This window comes from Rhipicephalus sanguineus, unplaced genomic scaffold, assembly GCF_013339695.2.
Source record: "Rhipicephalus sanguineus isolate Rsan-2018 unplaced genomic scaffold, BIME_Rsan_1.4 Seq849, whole genome shotgun sequence".
NCBI lineage: Eukaryota > Metazoa > Arthropoda > Arachnida > Ixodida > Ixodidae > Rhipicephalus > Rhipicephalus sanguineus.
The window spans coordinates 38,691-58,962 of NW_023616126.1; the positions used below are offsets into that span (position 1 = coordinate 38,691).

The window sequence follows — 20,272 nt, forward strand, 5'->3', positions numbered from 1 at the left end:
GAAAAAAAGAGAAAAACTGACTAGGAGCACTTTAAATTCTTGCTTCAAGAAAATATATTTCCTTTAAAAACAAAGCCACAAAAAGTTCGCTGACACACTGATCGTTATTAATATTGATAAAGTAACGGCACTTGTGCTGATAATCTCGCGCTTTTTCCAAGATCCTGCGTATCTGAAAACTGTGAAAAATGTGCTGCTGAGGAAAATGTGCACCACATGCAGAAACTACCCTCCCAGGTAACAGACGCAACAAATTTTGTCCAGTCGGGCCTCTCATGTTCGAAGTCTAAGAAACCAAGCGGGCTATCTAGCGATAAGTTGTATGTTATCGCCCAAGGTGGCGACAATATTTCAGACCTAAATAAAGAAAATGTCTAGAAATAGGTTTAAACAAGTTACTCTAGAAAACTGTACTGAATACATTTATGTAGATTACAACCAACATGTGATCTGATTTTTCTTCTTGCATACTTTTGAGAATGCGTACTTTCATTATGCTCGAGACAAGTGCATAACCCCTTTGGTGTGCAGCCAACCAGAGCAGTGGGCCCCTCAAGTCGAGCCCAGCATACATGATGGGTGCCACGGGGCCCCCTGCAGCCATGGTGGTTGGTGGCCAGCCACTGAAGGGCATCAAGGTGATCCCCGTGCCTCCACGTGGTGCCCGACCTTTGCTGGCACGCCTCATTGGGCCGGCAGGGCTCAGGGCAGTCCAGCCCTCGTCATCACTCATTGTCCAGGTAAGCATCATCATTAACCTCAATTCAACAAAGCACTTCTATCCACAAATGAAGGTCATGCTGATGCTCAAAACACACTGTTGTCTATTCTTCAGATCGGGAACCGCATGACTGAGAGTGGCCGTCGTAACAGAGCAGCGTCTTTTCCATCAGTTGGTGGCAATCAAAGGGGGGAAACTTTTGGAGCCAAGGCGACATGCAACACACTTTCGTATTACTTACTGCACGTGTCTTGCATCGGCACCTAATGTGCTGTTTTTGTTGCTAACGTGACTAGCTGTAGAGGGGTACCATCTTCAAGGACATCTTCTGAGGCCTGTTCTGCCTTATCTCCCTTTTTTGTCAGTTGGTCACTCGCTGACTGGTTGTTTGGATTTTCATTTTTGCTTTCGGGATTTTCCTGATTTGCCGACGGGTTGTGACTCCAGACATCCTTTGTCCATGTTCAGGCACTTCTCTGAATTATCGGCTCCTTCTGCTGCATCTGCACTGGTATGGCCATTGATACTGGTTTCGTGCTCCATTCCTTGCTTTTTGGGCTTGTCATAGTGGCCTGGGAGGATCCAGAAGTCAACAACCATATTGGGGCTAGGCTTATGCCTCTGCACCCACAGAGTTTCCTAAAATTAATTACCTAGTGTGAAAACTGGCGCTGCAAAACTGTTGCAGGCATGGCTAGAATATGTCGGATTCACGAAGGGCCCTCAAAGATCATAATTGAGTTATATTTCATGGCATTACACAGAAACAAGGTTTACTACTTCGAGAAAGTCTGCTTCAATGCACCATTCTGTGAAATGTACAAGGTAGCAATTGGCTGCTAAAGTTGGCAGACTGACAACGTCAGCGTTCTCTCTGCTACAGTTTGTTACATTTGTTTCTTTCACTGTTCGTTTATGGCCTGCAAATGAGAAAAATTTTTTTGTAAAATGTCATGTAGGTGAATGAGATCCCTTTGTGAAAGTTTTGTTCTAGAGAAGCTTTATTTGTGTAGCCCTGTGCACGTTTTAGGCCCAGCTTTGCTCCGGCCAAAACATGCTTCATTCCCGTGACAACACGGTGCCCCTTAGAAATAAACTTGCCATAGATGGTGGGGCCACATTTCCTTTGAAGGAGCACATGCTTGGACATGTTGGTAATTCATGTTTACTTACCATACATTGCCAATTATAACTTGGCTCCTAACACACCCTCCAGCTGTGAGGATCGAGAGTGCCCTTCCCTTTGGCGCCTCGTTCCCCAGCTAGTGTGTTGTGCTGGCCCCACACAAGCACACAAGCATTACCAGACAATCAGCCAAAGGATAACATACAAGCACTAGATACAGTAAACCCTCGTTATAACGAAGTCAACGGGACGGCAAAAAAATTTGATATAAGCGGTAATTCGATATACGCGACTGCCCCATAAAAGCTCAGCAAGTACAGCTAAATTAGCCATGACAACTTCGCTGTGGTATTCAGTGAAACAAACTTTTATTCACGCACAAAAAAGTCATTCAGCTGGCTTTGTCGGGTGCTTCGGCTGGGCACGAGGAGTGCCTGCTCCAGTTTGTTCAGGCAAGTTATGAAGTCGTGGTCGCCGGCCGCGCACTCCACTCTATTTCGCAACAGACGAAGGCTCTCCTGTGTTTGTGCCACTGTTGGTATTTCGCGAGGCTGTTATACTTGTCATCGCCGCCTTCTTTACATCCCTTATTCCTCATCTCATCAGCTTCCTTATTGTCGTGTGCTATTTCTGTGGCTTTCTCAGCGTTGATGCCTGCATTCTTGGCAGTCTTGTGTTCTTGGCTCTAATGTGTAAGCACGACAGAATCATCCCCAAGTCATTAATTATCGATAAGTTGCCCAGCTGTATTTTTCTCACAACTACTTGCAAAACTCGAAGTCGCGACGATCATTCGCTTCTTTAATAACCCTTGAATAGTTGATATCTTGTTTTATTTCGACCGTCTTTATCTAGTGCAGAATAAAACACGCCCCGTGATCATCTTTGTGTTTGCTCTTTTCTTGCAGGTGCAACAAGCGAGTGAAGGAAACCCCCGGCCTGACTGTCCCTCATCATGATGTACATTACATACCTTCTTGGTCCATTTGTTTATGTTGTGGTCACTGCCTGTGAGCTGCACAGCTCACAGAACTTCTCCCACGTTGCTTCAACAAGTCAGAAGGACGCATTGGGGCTCTTCTCTTCGATTTTCCACTTCTGGCTAACCGCGGGCTGCCAGAGCGCATTCGTTTTTCTCGGGCTGCTCCGACCCCTCCACCCCCCCACCCCCACCCCCCCGCGGCGCACTTCCGGTTGGCGTTCGTTTTTCTCGGGTTGGACGGTTCTGGCGACCCGCGGGGAGCCCGAGAGTCGCCAGAAGCTTCCAGCACAATTTAGTCGTGGAAGCCCTCTGGAAGGTTTCAGGCTAGCAGACGCCGAAAAGAGACGATACGCGCTCGCCGCCATCTTTGTGAGGACTCGACGGATTGCAATGCGGGCGCTTGCGCCGTTCCGCCGTGCGAGATGGCGCGATTACAAGTGGCAGCGAGCATTTGGAGCTAATGTTTATTGCTTTTCTTATGTGTCCTGTGAAGTTTCCTTCCGTGAACAACGCAGCGAACTGTCGCGTTCTAACTGCGTCGTTTACATGTCCCAAACGTTATGCACACGTTCGTACACACGTATGGAGACCCCTTTCGAGTTTATTTTTTCGTAGTAGTATTCGTTTGTGGGTGTCGTGTGTGCTCTATGTGCATTTAGCTGAGACGATTGTGATCGAACTAGCTATTTCGCTCCGTCGTATGTTTGCGTGCGTGAACCTCGTCAGAACATAACTATTTCAACTAGGTCTTCGATGTCGATAAAATGCACTGATTGAATAAAAGCGATCGCGACAATGTTTTTTGTGTGATGCTCATTGGTCGCGAACGGCGTGCAAGCGTACTTCGATCTACGAGCCAGTATATGAGGTACGGTATTATGTTATGCTACGACGCGTCGATGTGAAAAAACGGAGATGAATTCAGAAATGTATACATCCTTTTGTTGCCTATTTCATCATCGGCTTTGTCTTTTTGCACCTCTTAGTAATAATGTCATGCGCTATGTACGCGGTTATCACCTAGTAGCTCAAATTAAAGCTAAGCTACATGATATTTTTAGAGTGCCACTTAGGACTGGAAAAGAGGCTCGGGCAACATCAGCCAAACCGAGTCGAAGACGCGTCACACGGAAGTTTATTTTAGATATAACGCGCACTCGATCGTGGTACCAATACCGCTGCATGTCTCAAGTTATGACCAAACGCAAGCTGGTCAAGGCGTGTGTGTGACGTAGTACGCGACAGATCATCGAGCTCTTTTGGGGACACAATCACTTTCGCGAGATTTTCGCGTCGTGCTGTGCAGCGACTGTTACATTTACTAAGCAGACGTGAGCTGGTTAAGCTGTTAGCGGTGCGGCAGCTCACCTTACATCGCTTTCGTGGCGCCGTGCGCCAGCTGGCTGTTTTGTGCGCGGACGGGGCGAGTTGCGCATGATCTTGCGAACGTACGTAATCGTATCCCAAATGCGTATGCTCGAGAATATCTCTTCAGCTCTTCAGCAAACCTGGCCACATATTTTCAAGCGGGCCATCCAGAAAAAAACCAACGCGCACGCGGCACAAAGTTTTGTTTGCTGCCACGGCGGTAGCGTTTGTTTACGTTTACGCTGGCTGTCCCAGCGTTCGATTTTGCAATCTTCGGACAGCTTCGGGTTGTCTTGGGCTTCCCACACACGTGACCAAGACGCTGTTTCCTGTCCCGACCGGAACTAGCTGGCTGACCCTCTGGCTCTGGCTGTCAGCGAACTGCCAGAAGTCCGAAAATCGAAGATCCCCATTTTTTTAAGCCACATTGAAACATAATTTTTAACAGCAAAGCTCATCTTAGTCAACCCTTCGCCAGCACCGGAGCAACGCTTTGGCGAGAGTGAGGCTCGGTAGGAAAGGGGAGGGCTGCGCCGTGCCAATAGGGGCGAGGGTGAGACTCGGTGGAAAGGGGTACCCAAAGAGAGGTGCGCCAAGAAAGGTAGGGTGAGGCTCAGTGGAAAGAGCGAACCGATGAGAGCCACACCAAGAGGCTCGACAAAGCGCATCAGAACCCATCTGTTTGCGAGAAGTAGATCAGTGAGAGGATCGATGGTGCATAAAGGGGGTGTCGGTTTATCGGGACTTTGCTCTCCATAATAAAAGTCAGTTTCACCACAAGGGCGAAGTAACGAATGTGATAGTAACAAATTGGAATGTCACACGAAGAATGGCAAGCAGCTCAAAACTTGCAGCGCTTTGGTCAAGCACAAAGCACACACTCAGGATGAGTGCAAACTAACAACTGTCACAGCTCAACACTTGCAGCACGCTGCTCATACACGAAGAATGCGCAGGTATACACAGGACGAGTGCGTTCTAACAACTGTCACACTTGTTTCTTATTTGTGTTTGAGCAGTGCGCTGCAAGTGTTGACTATGCGCAACCAAGTACCCTAGTAGCAGTGCTGGGCAGTATAGAAGATACATGTATCTTCGATACTATCTTAGATACACTTTGGGTATCTTGTATCTGTATCGCCATACGTCTCGCAAGACGTGTATCAGTATCTGTATTTCCGATACATTGAAGAATGTATTGTGTATCGCAACACCACCGTGCGAAACAATAAACGCTGAGTGAACTCCACTTCTCAGTCTGATACTGTTGCTACTAAGACACCAGATTAAAACTAGAGACAATGACATTATTTTAGCTTTCCGCCAGAGTTTGCCAGCGAAGGCAGGTTATGAGGTCTGAGCGTCCCTATTGAGGGAGCAGAGTCACGTGGTAGCACTCGCGTCATCTCGACAGACAAACGCGCGAACGTCTACGCCCAGATGACATTTTGTTCTCACGGTTTCTTTTTTCTTTCTTTTTAGTTGTGTCAGCGCTGCACTTGGCTCTTGGCCACTATCCTGTGCCACGTACTCCAATGCATGCGGTGTATTTTGCACAAATTCTGATGCTACTGTAGTGTCGTCATCGAAGTTTCTCTTGTGTTGTGCTTCGTTACAAAGTCTGAAGAATGCAAGAAAAGGGGTTGCCTTACATCGCGTGGATTTCACACATCGGTGATTTGAAGGACCTCGTCGATGCAAGTTTGACTTACATGCATGCAGTAACAAACGTTGTGCTTACTGCTTAGTAAAATAGCGAAATTGAGTTTTCATTATAATAACGTAAATTATTAGGAGCTGTCTCAAAGTTGTTAGCAAAGGGATTGGAGAAACATTGTTATACGAAATGCTCCGTTTTTCTAATGAGCATCTCAACGAGTCGGTTTACGCTATTTTACGTAGGCACTGAATTTTCTGCAGCCTTAGCTTAAATGCCTAATTGACATGGCTATTAGGGGTTACTCGCTGCGGTGGTCTAGTGGTTATGGTGCTTGGCTGCTAACCCGTAGGTCGCGGTGGCCGGAATTCGATGCCCCTGTGCTTATATTTAAGTTTTATAACACCACATGGTCCAAGTTACCGGAGCCCTCCAATATGGCGTCTATCATTATATCATGGTTCTGTGGGACGTTGAACTCATCAATTATTATTAGCTCTTGGGGGTGCCGCCTGTATCGTGTTCCTATACTTACTCGCTGTGTTTGATACAGAACCGCTTTTGTATTTTACTTAGTTATATTTGTTTTTCTTTTTTAGTCTGCTCTAAATATTTTTAGTGTTACTAATCACCAGGTAATTCGAGCTTCAGTGGCAATATAGAGTGAATAGCGGCGCTGTCTTGCGGCACTTTGTGCAACTATAGAACACGTCTGACATGTTTTCTGAACTGCAGATGTTCTCTCATAAAAGAAAAAAATGTTAGAAGATCGCGGTTTACTTAGTACGTCGCCAACCAACTATTTCCGCCAGCAGATAAGTAGAATACAAAAGTAATTGCAGTTTTATAGCCTGCACGTAAACAAGAGGCGTCGCAAAGAATGTCGCTACCAGCTTCTCGCTGATGTGCAACTGTCCCGTGTTCGGGTATTGCGAAAACAGTGATACGTTTACGGGCAAGGTCGAACTTAACGTTATTTGCACCACAACGATATTTACACCATTGTGCGGAGGCTTCTTATTGAAGTTCTTGTGATTAGATGGCAGCCCGCTAGCTGGTCGGCAAGCAGAGCATCGACTCTACCCAATTAAAAAAGTGGCAAGCAAAAACCGTTATCAGCGAAGTGTATAAAGAGCTGTCATGTTAAGCAGTATAAGGCAACCGCAATAAGTTGTTTCGGAACAAAAGTAATATACTTTCAGCAAGAAATACAAAACTTTCGAGGTACTAAGAGACATTTCATTTAACTGAGACAAAATTGGTTGCAGTTAATAAACTTTTCAAGCGAACATTTTTGTGCAACGGCGTTTAGTGCTACATTACCGTATATACAGATATATAATAACGAATTTCGGAATGTATCGAAGTATCTTAAGAAACAATTGAGATGTACCGTATCGAATACAATCGGCATTGTGGTATCTTGTATCTGTATCTCAAATATTTCTTGCCTGAGTATCTTGTGTTGTATCGCGATACAATTTCAAAGTATCTTTGCCCAGCCCTGTAGCACACTATGCTGCTGTTATATTGCTGCCATGTTATCTTCTAACATTGGCTGAATGCTGTTCATGTTTTCCTTGAATCACGTTGGAACAATGTTGGCAATAAACGTCAGAATATTAAGGAGACATTGAGCCTCATATTTTCATCAATCGGGCAAATATCTACTATGTGTGAATGTTGCCAACATGTGCACAGGAATTTGACTACATTTGTTCAAGCACTGCGGTGTTTTATCCTGGTAGTATAGTGTGCAACCACGAGTCTCTGTCTTGCAGATTTCGGTTGGAGTAGCAAACGGTTTGAGTCGCACCTTATATCAGCCTTAATTTTTTTCATTCGCCTTAATACGAAAACAGGCATTGTTCCAGTAAGCCGCACAGAATCATCTGTGCTTTTGCATCTCTGACTGGCCAACTGCAAAAAAGATAACGCTTGATACTCTCCAGCTGATACGACTGCTGCCTTTTGTCATTGCACAGAGCTGGCGGTCACACATGCAAACGGATGCAACAGGGAGAGAAAAAGTTCACCTTTATTACAGAAAACACTTTCTACACCAGCACAGAAAGCAGACAAATGGGGCACTGGCAGGGGTGCAACAGCTGCACCAATTGCGCCAATTTGATACAATTCCTTATTGTTGCACCAAGCTGAGCCAAGACAGTGAAATTTGTTGACATTGCGCCGCGTTGTGCCAAAATGCCCAACCAGCCTCAAAATTTTCTCGGTTGCGCTAATTTTAGAAAGAAGTGGAGGCTGCGTTGGCCACCTGTAGTTTGGGCATCATCATCCAATCCGGTCCAGACGCGCAGAAAAGGCCTAGGTGTGCCTTATGTTGGGGCACCCGAAAACTTTTTTTCTGCTGGTTGCAATGCTGATCTACATGGACATTGTGAAATCAAAGTGGAAGCTCCGCTTAAAATTTGTTAACACCCCGCTGCTGTATTCGGGGAAAGATTGACCCTGCCTGACAACTCTCCTGATTTGTGCCAAAGGCTCACGAATTTTGGGCAAATCTCCCGATTGTGCTGATATCTCGCCGTACACAACCCTAACTTCACCACGAAAGAAAAGAAAAAAAGACAATGGTTTTAAAATTTCCTTCTATCACGTGCAAAACGCTTTTTAAGACAATTTCGCCGCAGTACGCCGTTGCCGTGCACAAAAGTGTACTAAGATTTAGAAGGGGCTATTAGTACTAGCCGTCACGGGACACAGCACATTTTGTTCCTTAATTACTCATTCGTGCACGTGCCGCATAATTACTAGTACTAGTATGATCTCTGACGTCACTGGCAATCATTGAGAGGAGCTGCATATGACGTTTCTGCGGTTCTCACAAGCAATCAACAAAAACGTGTGCCTCTTTTCGCCACCCCCAGTCACTCCCGTTTACGAATCTCCCGAATTTCGAGGTCGCCAGGTCCTCACGCCAGGTCTATGTTATGCTGCTCCAAATTCGGGATTTCTTGCTAAAAAGTGCAGTTTTTTTTCCCGTACCTGCTCCATATTTGGATTTTCGTGCTCCAAAAGTAACATATTGCTGCTACAAAATTTGATCCAGATCCTATTTCGGCTGTTGCACACCTGCGCAGGTTAAATTTCTCTGAACGAGCGTGAAGCCCATGTTTAGGTGCAAGAAGGCTATAGCCTGCTGCTACTTCGATGACTTATATCCGTGTCACACGGGCGTTTCGAAGGCCATTGAACCGATGGTCCATTGACTCAACGGGGATGCACGCGCTGCCACACGGGCAGTTCCGAAGGCTCTTGAGTCAGTGGCCCATCGAGTCGAAGGTTGGATGGATAAGGTTGTAACCTTTAGATCGGGCGGCGGCTCACGCCACCTAGCCGTAATACAGTTAAATACTAGAACTATGTATGTACTAGCACTTCCTCCGTAGGTGAAGGAATTTTCACTCGCGCCTTGATTGTAGCCACCAATCAGATAACCTCCTCCTGGTTATTTCTACCCGCTTAAAGTCTAATTTACCTTTACTGTCCCTAAACCCCAATGCTTTGAACTATTCTGCATCATTTTCTTGAACTATAGGGTGAAGCCCTTTACAGATCAGTATCAAGTGTTCAGCCGTTTCCTCCTCCTCTCCACACGCACTACATAACGTGTCTATTCCTTCGTATTTGGCTCGGTACGTCTTGGTCCGCAATACTCCCGTCCTGGCCTCAAACAGCAGAGAACTACCCCGAGAATTATCGTAGATCTTTTCCTTCGCAATTTCCTGCTTGAAAGTTCGGTAGGTCTCCAGTGCTGATTTCGTACTCATCCCTATTTTCCACATGTCCCTCTCAGTTTCTTTCACCTTCTTCTTAACGGATAGTTCCCTTTGGTTTGGTCTCCTGCCGTTTTATAAGTATTTACTTGTCAATTTTCTGGTCCGCTTCCTCCATTTTGTATCGACATTCCTCATGTACAAGTAGCTGAAAACTTTCCTAGCCCAATGCTCCTCCCCCATTTCTCTCAATCGCTCCTCAAATTTTATCTTGCTGCTAGCCTCCCTGCCCTCAAATGATGCCCATCCCATGTCACCTTGTACCCCCTGATTTGGTGTATTCCCGTGTGCTCCCAAAGCCAGCCTACCTATGCCGCGTTGCTTAACTTCTAATCTTGCTTGAACCTCTGATCTCATACATAAGACCGCATTACCGAACGTCAGACCAGGAACCGTGACCCCTTTCCAGATCCCTCTCACAACATCATACCTATTTTTCATTACAGCTGCATTCCTGTTACCTTTAGTCGCCACGTACCTTTCGTGCTCCCTTAGATACTCAGCCCCGTTGCTTATCCATACACCAAGACTCCGCCATCGAGCGGCGGAAGGCGGAAACAGCGTCACCGCGCCCTCTCGTTACCAGTGTTCTCGTACTTATGATTAGAAAAGGAAACATTTAACGAGTATGCATTAAAAGTAGTGTGCATGGGCATTATAACTTATCTACGAAAGTATATGTGTCATTTGGAATGTAGGAATTGCGCATGCTCGCGATAACAGCAGCAGCTCATCCTCGATGGCGTCGGCTTCCTCTTTCGCCGCTTAGATCCCAGCATCAAGCTGCATGACCGCAGCCGCATAGAACACCATAGCGGCTTTGCCTCTGTTTCGCGGTCACTCATGACAGCGGAACAAGCACGTAATGAAACGAAATGAGTACACGCAACCGCAAAACGGCAAAACTACGTGGCAAACCCGGAAAAGCAGCCGGACGGGTAAAGCGGTTGTAACCTAGCCACAGTTTTGCTAACCAACTCTGCTTATAACTAATAATGCACTTATAATTATGTATAAATTTTTTTTATCTTTTAGAACAAAACAAGCACAAATGTGTGCTTTTAAGTGGATTTATTTCAGTTCACTTACGACGACACGAAAACGTAAATAAGATTAGCAGCGCCACAAAATTTTTGCGACAAACACCTGAATCACTCAACGGCCGTTAAAAACCGTCGTGTGGCAACGCGAGAACTCCATCGAGTTCGATGGATTGTAGCGTTTCGATGGCCATTGACTCAATGGCCTTTCAAACATGCCCGTGTGTCACAGACGTCACCTGACTAGCATGGTATGTGCAGAGCAATCCATACTGCAAGAGAAATGTGGCAACAGTAAATTTTGCTGATGTGGATACAGTTTCAAATTGTTTACCTTGGTCATTAACAAAAGATTAACAATTCCTAGCATGAGCAAGTAATGAAATATTCAGTTGAAAACGATGCATTGCCTGTTAGATGTCTTTGACGAACTTCCTTTGCACTTCACCTCATCGTAACCTATGCCAAATATCAAACTGCATGTGACAAAAAAATAAGCTACAGCAGGCAAACGTACCCATTGGATTATTTGCTTCATACAAACCAATGCTGAACTTCTGTTAATGAGCCACTATCTCAACACTTGAGCTCACATTTTAGGGCTTATGATTCTCGGGCGCACAGTTCATGAAGAAGATTGAGAAACTGGAAACCTACCTCTGTACATGTTCATCATGGAACAACTTCAAAGCGCCAAAAAACAAGGACAGACAAAACAAGAGTGGACACGACGAGCACATATTCAGCAACTCGCCTTCATATTTGGCGATCGACCAAACTACTGAGCGCACTCTTCAGTCTTGATAGCTTTTTTTTCAACATCTATCAAAACATGGCGGAAAGTAGCAAGCGCCCCAATCGTTAACACAAAAAACTAAATTGACGTTTCGGCCCCACAAAAAAAAAAAAAGCTTTTTTGTTTTTTGTTTGAGCGATTGGTCGGCGCTTGCTATTTTTTGCCAAGAATTTTCCCGGCCAGACGGGTTTTCGTCGAACCTTGGATTTCATCTGGCAGTAGTGACGAAAGTGTTCAAGAGACTTCAAGATGCCAAGCATCGTTCTGCTTATATTGCAGGTGCACTTCTGGATGTTTAGAGGGACACTAAAGGCAAATATTAAGTCGACGTTTATTGTTCAAATTGCGGTCCAGAAACCTCGTAGTACGTGCTACTTTTGTGCCAAGGAAGTGCTTATTTCGAATTAAAATCACGTTCTAATGGTCCGAATCGCGTGAGCGCACTTGAAATCAACCGCCAAAAAGCGGTCTTTCTCACGTCACTGTTGCCGTGCCCAATGTTGCCCGCCTTCACTTCGCGGCGGCGTGCACTGGCGGCGTGCGCCATTGGGGCATCCGGCAACATTACATGCATGCGGCATTTTGTCGAACTTTCTGTCAGAGCGACTTTCACAATCGCGCAAAACACACGCGATACCGAAACTACCACTGAGACGCGATCGCGTGAGCGAAGCAGAGCGCCGTGCGAATAGCAGTTCGGCGAAAATGGAACCTTTGAACCACGCGCGCCATTGCCCATGGCAACGCCAAAGAGGTTCTTTTTTCAATGAATCAAACTGAAACGAACAAGCAGCATTTTATTACGTCTCTTGATGCACGGAAGGTTCTTTTTTTATTGCAGCTAGTTTGATTTCGAGTGATTAATTGTAGTCGGACTCTTTCACGTCATCGGGATCATTTCCAAAATGTCCCGCTCGTGGCGCTCATCGTGTGATACATTTAGCTTAATTTTTCGGTAAGTAGGGCACTGCTGTTGATAATATTGCCGTTTTAGATGTCATACATTGAGCTTTCACTCTGACATAAATTGTTATTTGCCTTTAGTGTCCCTTTAAGAAAAACGCCAGGCCTGCGCGGAAAGCGCAGTACAGTCACAGCGAAAGCTCCAAAAGCGGCATTTCTAGAGCCCGTTATAAACTCTCTTGTGGCTTCTAATACAAGTACACTAGCAAGTACCCACTACGCCACAAATCAAATTTTGTGAAGTTGGGAAGCACCCACCACGACATTACTCATTCTGCGGAGAAGCGAGGTACCATCTGTAAGGCGCATTATGTACAGTTTCTTGATGCGACGGCTGATGACGATGAAGAATTATGACTGAGCCTTTTGTAATGGGTTGGAAGCTTTAAATGACCCTGAGGAAATGACTCATGGGATGGGCTTCATTGGCAACCAATAGAAGTGCACGAGGAACCCACTAGGCTATAAATCATAATTTTTGTGGAGTAAGGAAGCAGCCACTACGCAATTTTTCGTCATTCTGCGCAGAACCGTGGTACCTGCTAAGCACCTGTAAGGCATTATGTGCACTTTGTTGATGCTGTGGCTAATGACGATGAAGAATTATGGCAGAGCCCTTTGTAATGGGTTGGAAGCATTCAACAACTCACTCGTTGCGCAATTCGCATTGTGTGGCACCTGGTTACAGAATTCGCGTTGTGTGGCACTTGAGTGTTGTTTTACTCTTCTACCACGCTACATTACATATGTTAATGGGGTTCCTTCCTGAGATGAAGCCTGTATAGGGTCTTTTTGCAAAGCTTCAAGCACCGGCATGGCTCTGAGGTAGGATACTGGCCTCGCACGCAGAGGGCCCAAGTTCGAACCTCGTTCTATCCTGGAAATGTTTTCTTATTTCGAGCGATAGCGGTTACGGACACCGGCGGCGGCGCCGTCAAAAACGACCCTTGTTGTGATCTCACAACAGCTTTCGCTGTAAAAAAGCCGGCCTCGGGAGAATCGTATATCAACTGTGCCTTCACACTACGGCAGAACCTACGTCATTCATCTCTCCATACGAAAGAAGCCGCTCGAGCTTCGAAGCCTTCACTTGACAGTAGCGACAAAAGTGTTCTTCAAGACTTTAAGCATATCGTTCCGCTTATATTGCAGGTGCACTTCTGGATGTTTCAGCATCGGAAGTGAAGACGCCTAGCTTCATGCACGTGTGTCACAGGCGGTGGCGTAAATCCAGCAAGGGGGACCCACATCTTGTCATAGCGGCCATTTTGTTTTTATTTTTATTTATATAAGTAATAAAATAATGTTTTGAAATAAAACTTTTAAAGAACGATCATGGGTTCCCAACTCATGTAATTGAGTCTTCTCCGAAAGCGGTCAAGCGGCAGTGAGCCAAGCCGTGAGCCAAGCCCACGCCGTCAAGGGAACATCGACTAGGGTCCATATACATCGACGCCAACCCTGAGCAGCGAGCCAGCCGCAGGCAGCAAGGTCTTGCACCAGAATACGGACCCCTACCCGACAAGACCAGAATCCCAACGAAGACAACAGCCACAATGACAGCCGCTGTGGCGCCTACAACGGTCGCCATGCATCAACCGAGGGAGCCGCCGACATTCCGCGGATCACCATGCGAGGATCCAGAAAGCTGGCTGTGGCTGGAAACATACGACCGGGTCTCCACGTTCAACAACTGGGACTGCGACGAGAAGCTGCGCCATGTCTACTTCGCCCTTGAAGATGGCGCAAGGACCTGGTTCGAGAATCGAGAGTCCACGCTAACATCAGTGGGACCTCTTCCGCACCGGATTTCCGAACACCTTCACGAGCGTCATCCGGAAAGAAAGGGCTGAAGCCCTTCTGGAGACCCGTGTGCATCGGGATGTACACTGAAGAAATGACTCGCTTATTTCGCCATGCAGGACCCCGCCATGTCCGAAGAAAAAAACGTTTGCTTCCTGATACGGGGAGTGAAGCAAGAACTTTTCGCCGCACTTGTGCGCAGCCCGCCGAAGACGGTCACGGAATTCGTTTCGGAGGCCACCACAATCGAAAAGGCACCAGAAATCCGCACGAGGCAATGCAACCGCCGCATGCCGACGACGAACTACGGGGAAGCACATGCGCTGGGCACCGACGACCTGCGTGAGACGATCAGGGCGGTCGTGCGTGAAGAGCTGCGAAACATGTTTTCTGCATCACTGCATTCCATAGCCGACGTCGTTCGCGAGGAACTTCAGCATTCAGTCGCTGTACCGCCGCAACCTGAGCCGGAAGACATGGCCTATGCTGCCGTTGCACGCCATGCTGTCACCACTCCGCGCAATCACCAAAGCCCCGCGCCGTCAGTTCCGCCGCCAGACACCACCGCCGCCCACCTGTCGACTAGCACTACGCGCCAAGGAGAACCGACATTTGGCGCGCCCCTAACAACCACTGCTAACAACCTGCGGGGAAGCCGCGGCCACACCTACTGCCAGATGGGCCTGCGTGGCTACGCCGTCAACGCACGGCCTCCACAGCGTGGTGAGCTGCCACGCGACATCGCCGACTACTTGGCCACAACTGAATGGGCACCTCGATGTACGTCGCGTTCGCCGTCGCCTGGACGCTACCGGTCCCCTCAGCGACGACAGCGGTACAGCGGCCCTAACTGGGGCTGTTCCGCGAGCCCATATCCGGAAAACTAAGGACAGCAACCGATGGAAGTCCGGTTGTTGTATGACGAACTACCGAAGATCCTCAGCCGACGACGACGCTGCGACGAAACCTTCAGAACACGACGCGAACCAGACAGACTCCTGATGACGAAACCTTGCGCACCAAAGAAGGTCCGACGACGCGACTTAAAAGCAGCGGAACCAACTGACGCAGCCGTGATCCGACACCACGACCTAACCGCAACGCAAGACGACGAACTAGCGACCTCGACGTTGTTATCGACGGCCACAGTGTCACAGCTCTCGTCGATACTGAAGCCGGCTATACCGTCGTCAGTGGGCCCTTCGCCGCGAAGTTGAAGAAAGTTAACTGCTTGGAAAGGCCCCGAAATCCGTACCGCTGGAGGCCATCTAATAACGCCGTCTGGAGTCTGCACAGCAAGAGTCATAATCAATAATCGCACGTATCCTGCGAGTTTCGTTATCTTGCAACACTGCTCCAGGGATGTCATACTTGGCATGGACTTCTTAAACCATCACGGCGCCGTCATCGACTTAAGAACAAAGTCGATAACCCTATCGTCGGACAAAACGACACCGCCGGATACGCATCCATGTCATCATGCCCTGAACGTCCTCGGGGATCAAGTTACATACCATTCCGCCTCGCTCCAGCGTCATAATTAACGTCAGCACCGAAAAAGCTGAAGACATGGAAGGTGTCATCGAGAGCGATCGGCGTTTGCTGCTAGACCGTGACATTTGCGTCGCAAGAGGCATTGCTCGGTTGCACGAAGGAAAAGGAAGCGTGATGCTAACGAACTTCAGCCAAAAATACAGACACCTGAGCAGGGGCACGACGATTGCATACATTGAAGAAATTTTGGCCGTCAGCGATGCGTTTGCCTTTTCAGATTCTGACGAAGCTACGACCACGACCCCAATACCTGAGCCACCCTTCGACGTAAACCCAAGTCTTCCCGCTCGCCAACAGCAACAGTTTCGATGCCTTCTGCAGGAATACAAGGACTGTTTCTCGTCGTCGTCGCTGGTCCGACAAACGCCCTTTGCTATAAGCACAGCATTAGCAGAAGAAAACGCTCGATCTCTCCGTCAGGGTCCCTACCAGGTTTCGGCGCGGGAACGGGAGGCAGTTAAGAAACAAGTCGACGAAATGCTACGCGACATCATCCAGCCGTCCAGGAGTCCGTGGGCGTCTCCCGTGGTTTTAGTGAAGAAGGATGGGACCCTTCGTTTCTGCGTCGATTATCGTCGCCTGAACAAAACCACAAAGAAGGACGTGTACCCTCTCCCACGGATAGACGACGCCCTGGATCGACTCCACAACGCGAAGTACTTTTCGTCGATGGACCTTAAGACCGGCTCTGGCAAATCGAAGTCAACGAGAGAGACCTAGAAAACGCTGCCTTTATAACGCCGGACCGCCTGTTCCATTTCAAGGTCATGATGCTTGGTCTTTGCTCGGCACCTGCGACTTTCCAACGCGTTATGGATACAGTGCTGACTGGCTTGAAGTGGCAGACGTGCCTTGTGTACTTGGACGACGTCGTTGTGTTTGCCTCAAACTTCGACGAACACCTCCGGCGCCTTGAAGCTGTACTTCAAGCAATCAAGACCTCCGCACTCACCCTGAAGCCAAAAAAGTGCCGTTTCGCGTACGAGGATCTCCTGTTCTTGGGCCACGTCATTAGCAAATCTGGAGTTCGCCCCGACCCGCGGAAAACAGCTGCCATCGCTGCCTTCCCGCCGACCACCGACAAGAAGGCCGTAGGCCGATTTCTCGGCTTGTGCGCCTATCAGACGCTTCGTCTAGGTTTTTCACGGATCGCCGAGCCACTAACTCACCTCACGAAGAGCGACGTCGAGTTCAAGTGGGGAACGGCGCAAGTCGAGGCATTTCAAGAACTGAAACGACGCCTGCAGACGCCTCCGATAATTCCGCATTTCGAAAATCCAAGCAGCGTAGGACTCGGCGCCGTCCTTGTGTAGAACGCTGACAGGCAGGAAAGGGTTAACAGTTATGCTAGCCGTGGGAACGCACAGCGCAACTGAGACAATGGACACGGCTAGCATAATGGACAGCTAGCACAATGGACACGCAACACACACGAGCGCCGACTTACAACTGGATTTATTTTGCACCAAACTGCCTTATAAATGCGCTTAAACTTGACAAATGACACATCGGTGCAGAAGAACGTGTTGTTGGGCGAGTTGGTGCTTGCTGAATGACATAATGCAGCGCTAAAAACACACACACCACAAGTAAGGAACACAAACCGACGGGACAGGCGCTACTCACAACTTTAATGAAGACTACAAGATTGTGGCACATATATACACATCCCAATGCGCAAACGCAACGTCACAAACCATAGGGGGCGTATCATATCAAAGATTTGAAAAAAATTGTGTTCCGCATTGTACAGGAAGACTGACGTTTGACTGACGCAATCATCATTCTTCTCTTTGATGTAGAAAGCCTCGAGAAGTTCACGCGCCGTTTTATCATGGCTTCTGCCCAGAATCCTCACATCATTAAATCTCGGCACACAAGAGCAGGTCTTACAATGCGCCGAAAGGTGCGCAGTGAAATCCTTCTTTAGATTGTTTGCGTGTTCCCTCATGCGGTCATTAACACATCTGCCCGTTTGTCCCACATAGGACTTCCCACAAGTTAGTGATATTTCATATACCACCCCCGTCGCACACCGAGTGTATGGGGTGGCATGCTTGACTTGGCAGCCCGTCTTTGAGGCGCCCATGATGCGGGGGCACAGTTGGGCCAGCTTGTTGGGTGCGGAAAAACCCCAGGTACATCGTACCTGTGAGCCACCTTTTTCAAATTGTGGCTCACCTTATGCAAGTAAGGCACAACAACCGGCCGTTGGCCGCTCCGCTCACCAGCTGTAGCCACGTTTTCCCGCGCCCCTGCCATAGATCCTGCCATAGATATAATGACCGAATGAGGGAAGCCGGCTTTTGATAGCCGATCCAATTGGTGAAGAAAGCTGTCCCGCATCTTGTGCTCACAAGACTTTTTGAGCGAGGATCCCAGACACAGTGTGGCAATGGCCCTCTTCACCAGCTTGGAGTGGGCAGACTCCAGTGGCGTAGCCAGGAATTTTGTTCGGGGGGGGGGGGGGGGGGGGGGGGGGCTCACGTTGCAGCGCAACCTCCTCATCGAATGTTTCGAGTTTCGAACGACTAAGTATATGAATAGCACGTATTACCAGTGACAATTTGTATTATATGCTGCAAATCACTTCTTGAATGCTGCGCACTGTCAAGAACAAGTAAGAAAACAAGCAAGAAATTATTGCAGGAGGGAAATACACAGGGTTACACGTGCGCGTAGAAATAGACAACTGGGCAAAGAAAATTAACACAACAGAAATAGAAAAAAATAAGTTCACGCCGTAATACATTCGCCAGTAATGTTCTGAAAAATGCTTCGGTAATACAATCCGCAATTTGCTGCCGTAGCTGATTCTACTGGGTTATCGAGTGTGGGGAAAGTGAGCTCGAAAAGACGTTCGTTCCACAAATAATTTCCCTTAATTTTAACGATGGTCACTTATATGAGATATGCAATGAGGCGTTAAAGGTAAGCTTTCTTATTTCCCTATTTATCTTGTCCATGCTGGGGAAAAAAATTGAAACGCATTCCTAACCTCGTGTTCTTTCTGCGTGTGCTTAAAAGGGCCCTGCAGCAACTTTTCAGCATGGTCAGAACACGCGAGCGAGACGTTATAGCTCCTCCGTTTCCTTCCCAGGCCCGCTGGAAACCCAGCACGCGGCCTAGAATTTGTTCCCTATTCTATCGACAAATGATGCCATAAACCGAAATGACTGCGCCATGAATCCGTAATGCACTCGGAGGTCGGTGGCTGATGCGTAGGCTGCACAGTTACTGCGACCGCCGCGGAAGGCCTCCATGTGCCCGCGCGCGCGCTCGCGATCACACTGAAAGCAAGTCGCACGTTCACAGAAAAAAAAGAGAGAGAAATTGCCCAGGGCCATGATGCGCGATACGACACGCACCTTCTAGCCCCTTTGTTTTCGTTCGCTTCGAGTTTTAAAGACGATGGTCTTGCTTGGGGAACTAAACATTTTTGGTCTGTCATTCTGTCTGTCCGTCACACAATTCTGCAGTGCAGCTGAAGTTTAACCACTTACTCAACGCCCAGCCATCTTCCAACACCTTCCATTAGCGCTCATGCGTGAAAATCGAAGAGGCTCACGTGCTCTAAGGAATAGGGGTTATAGTACAAAAATATAATGTGCTTACCTTTGCTGGCTTCGGTGTCATGGCTTGGACGCTTTGGCGCAGGTGAAAAAAAGGACGATATTCTTTTCTGCGACATGACCGCACAACTGAAGCGCCAAATCTCTTCGCGTCGGTGCTGTTGCGACTCGGGTAGCGTAGCCGTTGGGACCACGAGTGGGTTCTCGACCACGTCGGCTGGTGCGACTCCCTAACAATCGGACCTGCACGGCCTTAAATTGGGTAGCAGTCTGGAGCGCCGTCAGAACTGGGCGCACGATTGTTGTTGTTTTCTTGTTTACTTTGAGCGGAAAACTTGGGAGGCCACGGCGGTCGGGGTGCTGCGTTCATTCCGGCGCGCAGCGCGACTTGGGCGGCTTTTGGTCAAAGCAGATGCGACCGGATGGCTCCTGACCGCAGGCTTCGAAGTGCCTGCGCGTCGCCCCGCAAAGTGCTTGGGCTCCGGAGATGAGGGAGCCCATCTGGTTTCTTGTCGCACCCAGGACAAAGGAGCCCGCTTCCACGCGGGCGGTGGCTGGAAGGGTTGGAAACGCCGTCGTAATGACCTCCCTAATTGCCCAGCGATGCCTTCCGGCTGCGCATGAATGGGCCGCTTCCAGGCCCCGGCGCGGCGGTGGCGAGGTGTCGCATCGGTTCGGCCTTGGTTCGGCCCCACCGTTTGCTGTTCGCGCGCTTCGCGGTCGCCACCCAAGGAGGTACAAGATAATGTGGTCTGCTTTTTCGGCACCGCGCGGTCGCCGGAGGCATTCGTCATGTGTTTCGTGCATCAGGCGGCTCAGACGGCGGCTAGGCCCTTGACGCTAGAATGCGTGAACGACGAGGAGCGGGAACACGTCGCGGGGTTACGGGCGCC

The 20,272-nt window shown here is 48.3% G+C and overlaps 1 long non-coding RNA gene and 1 pseudogene across 1 annotated transcript; one reads left to right on the plus strand and one right to left on the minus strand.

Moving 5' to 3' along the window:
- Positions 1-527: 527 nt before the first annotated feature.
- On the plus strand, positions 528-2,811 carry LOC119378503 (uncharacterized). Its single transcript, XR_005181010.2, has 2 exons — positions 528-740; positions 2,756-2,811. It is a non-coding gene; the product is annotated as an uncharacterized LOC119378503 (long non-coding RNA).
- A 6,465-nt stretch (positions 2,812-9,276) lies between these two features.
- LOC125756810 (uncharacterized) lies at positions 9,277-11,451 on the minus strand (annotated as a pseudogene).
- Positions 11,452-20,272: the final 8,821 nt, after the last annotated feature.